Source organism: Gymnoscopelus microlampas, assembly GCF_963454915.1.
Source record: "Gymnoscopelus microlampas genome assembly, chromosome: 9".
Classification (NCBI taxonomy): domain Eukaryota; kingdom Metazoa; phylum Chordata; class Actinopteri; order Myctophiformes; family Myctophidae; genus Gymnoscopelus; species Gymnoscopelus microlampas.
In genome coordinates, this window is record NC_139946.1 from 28,500,661 (window position 1) to 28,505,743 (window position 5,083).

General features: G+C 42.4%; 1 pseudogene across 1 annotated transcript; it reads left to right on the top strand.

Annotated features, from left to right (window-relative positions):
* Positions 1–680: 680 nt before the first annotated feature.
* LOC311051495 (GTP-binding nuclear protein Ran-like) lies at positions 681–1,323 on the top strand (annotated as a pseudogene). The gene has a single exon. The product of its transcript is annotated as a GTP-binding nuclear protein Ran-like (transcript).
* The last annotated feature ends 3,760 nt before the right edge of the window (positions 1,324–5,083 follow it).

Here is a 5,083-nt window from a genome sequence, read left to right on the forward strand (position 1 = left end):
AAAGGAGTTGTCATTCACTGCCGGCGTTTTAAAATGTTCTTCTTTGCACATAATAGTTGTTTGTTTTTGTTGATGACATGTATTAATCTGTTAAGCTTATATGCTATGTTGATATATCGAATAAATAGGACCACAATGGAGTCCCCGGGACTTTTTGGTGTTATGCTTTTAGTCTAAATGTCTGTACATCCATGCTGTTTACATTACAATACACATGGTGTCAGTTTTCCTCCTTTTGTTTTGGTGGCTGGGGTCTCTTCTCCCTGGGGACTCCTCTATGGCGAATACTGTCTATAGGTCAGCCTCATAGAACGAGTTCAATGCTCTCTCCATCCCCCATTCATTTTCAGTCAGATAGCATTGAGCCACAGCGCTGTCAGAACCTGTTACAGAAGCAAACTCCTCACATAATTGAGTCCTGGTTTGTTCTATATCAGAAAAGGCTTCTTTATGAGTTTCAGGCAGGCTTCTCATTGTATCTTTCACCAAGTTTTTACTGATGCACGTTTTTCCACACTCTGAATTCTACTTTTCTATATTTGGAGACAATGACAACGCCTCTCAGCCAATCCCAAGTCAAGGTCTGAACTAACTCTGAAATCACCGCTAAGCTCTGATATAAAAGACATTGAGTGTTGAGCATTCGTGTGCAAGACCGATTAGCAGCAATAAAGACTGCAATGGCAGCAAAGTACAAAAGTACGAAGTCCAGTTCAAGCTTGTTGTTGTTGGTGGGAGATGGTGGTACAGGAAAGACCACTTTTGTCAAGAGGCACTTGACCGGAGAGTTTGAGAAGAAATACGTGGCCACGCTCGGAGTGGAGGTGCATCCATTGAAATTCCACACCAACAGAGGAGCCATCACGTTAAACGCGTGGGACACGGCTGGTCAGGAGAAGTATGGAGGCCTCAGGGATGGCTACTACATTCAAGCCCAGTGTGCCATCATCATGTTCGATGTCACATCTCACCTACAAGAACGTCCCCAACTGGCATCGCGATCTGGTGCGCGTTTGTGAGAACATTCCCATCGTCCTCTGTGGCAACAAAGTGGACATCAAAGAAGCTAGGAACATCACTTTCGCCCGCAAGAAGAACCTGCAGTACTACGACATCTTGGCCAAGAACAACTACAACTTTGAGTTGCCGTTCCTGTGGCTGGCAAAGAAGTTGGTGGGTGACCCACAGCTGAAGTTAGAGGAGATGCCTGCCCTGGCCCCCCCAGAGGTCTTCATGGACCCCAATGACACTACGCGGTACGAGCAGGAACTCAAAGTTGCATCAGAAACAGCGCTCCCAGATGAAGAGGACAATGACCTCTAAGCTGTTACCCAATGTGCCCTATACCCCCCACCATTGACGCGGGGGGTACGTTCCCAAATCATGCGTCAGTGGCAAACAAACAACTATGCCCCCCCCCCCATCCCGTGGCTGCCTCGTGCCTCGGTGCCTGACTCTCAAGACACTCGCCTGCTGGTCAGCTTATGCATCTGCAGCTAAAGCTATATGCATTAATTATCACAACATCATACTGACACTCCACGACATAGATGATGATACATAAAACATGTAAATGCATAATGAGGATTGAGCGCTCTGTGACATAATGGTGCATTCCGAGATGGCATTTTGGAGCTGTTGAAAAATGTAAGCGAGCACCTACAAGAAGTTGCTCTTTGCGGGGTTCTCGTTTCAAAAAAGCTAGAAAGAACTTCTGAATGTCAGAATCAAATACATATACTGTACATTAACATTGCTGTCTCTATTATTATCTACTGTATGTCCCTATGGCAGTTAACCCTTCCACTGATACTACATATAGCCTAATATAGTAAGTTCCTGTGTTATTTTTCCCAAACCTATGACAGGAATGCTATCACACATTAAAGTTAAAGTTTGAATTATTCTTTATTGTTTAAGTTGCCGAGAATTATATTTGTTTGATTGTATTGATATATTGTTTGATGGTTGATTGTTTGATTGCATTGATTCCAGTGTAGGGAACATGCTCAGTCCACCCATGCTGAACCATACCAACTGTACGCCCCCCTCGACCCCAGCCGTGCACGGGGCTCTAGGGCTGTGATGGCGCGCTTATTTTGGGGTACCAAAATGGTGGGATAGAACTTTCCAAAAGTAAAAAAAAAAAAAAAAAAAAATTGAAAAAAATGTTTATATATTTTTTTTACGTAGGGTCCGCGGACCCCCTGGGAGTGTTGGGACCCCCCTGGAACATGGCGGACCCCTTCGGCTGTTTTTTTTTTTTTCATGAAGGTGTTTGCTTGTTTCTGGCGCAAATGTGGCAACACTGATATTCAATATGGGGGACCCCCGGGTCCCCTGGGAGTGTCGGGACCCCCGCCAAACATCGCGGACCCTTTTGGACCCCCGCGAAACATTGCATGCAAGAGGTTGCACATGAACTCTGCAGCCGCACTGAGGCGCTCCAACACAAACACTCTGATGCTCCCCTAAATCCATTCCAGGGTTTGAAAATACCCACTTGACAAAGGGGTGACGTGCATCACCGTTCCAATGACCAATAAACTCCACTTCGGGATTTCGCAAAGACCCACAAAAGCGTGCAGTAGTCCACACACACACACACACACGTCACACACACACACACACACACACACACACACACACACACACAGCGTGCTGAGAGCTAAAGGGAACTAACCTCGCATCACCAGTCTTTCCAGTTTCCACCTCGGAGGAAATAAAAGGTAACACAAATGGTGTACACGAAATTTGGTCCGCCTCGCGGTTTGGGTCTCGCTGGGCGGTGTTCGGCGATGACGCTAAGGAACAACATGGCCGACCGTAATGTTGTGAGTTTGTGTTGGCCGCAATTAATTATGCTTCGAGGGGGCAGATGTGTGCTGAGCAGTGTGAAGTGGCCTACAGGTTGCGCGAAGTCATTATGCGCGTTGTGGCTTATGTTGTTAGTGACATTGATATGTTGTTTTTGTGTTTAGTCCCACACAGTGAGAGTTTTTTTGGGGGGTTTTGGGTTTTGCAATGTATTATAGGATAGTGAAAGAGTTCATTTTAGAATTATAGTCTACATAGTACATATTTTAGACGATTTGCAGAAGAAATGTCCATCTGTCTATTTCATTACACCTTTTTTGAGTGTAAGCACCATAATAAGCACACCAACTGAGTTTTCTCAGTTAACCACATTTTGGTTGGTTTCATAAGAAGCTGAATGGGATAGGCCTGTCAGCCATGGTTAAACAATATGTTTAATTATATTATTATTATTATTATTGTTATAATCAAAATGTGATGTTTTGTCAATATATAACGTCTTACAAAGCTAGCAGTGATTACACATGTGTGTGTTATTACAAATGTGAAGCAGCTTTGAAGTTAACACAGATTAAACCCAAGACAAAACATTGGTAGAATGTTTTGGAATTCCAAAAGCAGGTTCAGAGAAGATAAAATTCTCTAGATCTAAAAAGTATCACTTTAAGCTGTTGTAAAATCCATCAGAGCTGTCTACAACCACATCTTTGTATTGTCTGTTGCAAAGGTTGTTATTTTAAGGTGCTCTGATTCCAGCCACAATACAGATTTCCATCTTGTGTTTAATCTATTACAAACCTCTACTTTGTGAGGTGGAGGAATGGTTGGGTTGGTAAAAAAATGTTGACAAGTTAACTTTTTTCCCCTCAGTGATTGACAACCATTATGGGGAAGAATGTGTTTTATCGTTTTCCTAATATTTTAATACAGACATTATGATAAGAAAATGATTGATTTGATAATTGTCCTTCCCACTTTTAGCTTCCACAAAATATGTTTCCCCCCAGATCAAATACATGAGAAGCCAAGGTACACAATTCTATTCTACAATTAGAGAAGGGTTCCTGAACTTCCTGTATTTGAGAAAAAGTTAGGTCTAACTCCTCGCACACACATGTCCAATTGCCTCCACATTTTCCACATAATCGCTCATCTACATTCATTAAAAAACTTTCAGAGAGTGAGAGTTTGCATCCCAGATGTTCTGGTGGATTTGGCATGGCTTTCAATGCTTCTATCGTTCATAAAATCGTGCTGAAAGTGATCCAAACGATATCGCCCACTTCTGTAGTTGTCATTATATTTGTGGTGTGGACGCTACCAACGACTTTTCAAACAACATGTATAGTTATCGTCATTGTTATGGGGTTACACCACATAGCGACCCCAGGTTGAGGCGGAATTGGGTTGGGGTTTGTGGGCCAAGGGTGGGGGGTACTGGACTTATGCCGGGATGGGTGGTGGGGTTTGTGCTGGTATGAGGATATGGGGTGGGGTTAGGACAGGGGTAAACAGCCGAAGGCCGCTTTTTTATAGTATGTTACAAGCAATGGTATAGTGGCCTTGGTTTTTGTGTTAAGTTGAATTTAATGAACATAATGACAAACCAAAATTCTGCTTCTAATTTTCCTGATGTACCGTCAAATTCAATAATAAATAATTTGCTCCAGGAATAGGTCAGAGTTTTCTTGTTTTGTAAAGCATCATTTAGTTTATTTCAGAATTCTGCATCTGTTAGGTCACAGAATATGACTTTTCCATTCATCTTATCTGATTCATAACAAATAAAAGAGAAATATTCAGTAACACGTGTCAATGTTTTAGAAAGTCTGTTTATCTCTGAAACACTATAAAAGGATTTGTCCTTATAGCCAAACCAGACACAGGTGGTATCTCCCTGCTTTGTTTCCTTAGTTTTACTGCATTGCAGGGTTCACAGGAAGGGGTCACAGCATTGTGAGAGAAAGGTATTTCCAAGAGATGAACCATATTGCTTGCCTGTCTACAGAAGAAAAATAATTCTACCACATTTTGTGTTGTATGAAAAAAGCCACATTCCCCAACACTGGCATGTCTGGGGTAGAAGAATACTGCTTTGCTTGAGGTAAGGAGAAGCAATGGCCATTTAATTAACCTCTCCTGCCTCAATCTGCTCACAACAATTTTCCCTGTGACTCCCGTTAATAGTTTAATGACCTTGCTGTCAGTAAGACTGAGAAGGACTGAGTCAAGGTATGATTTAATTAAAAGAGTCCATATGTTTAAG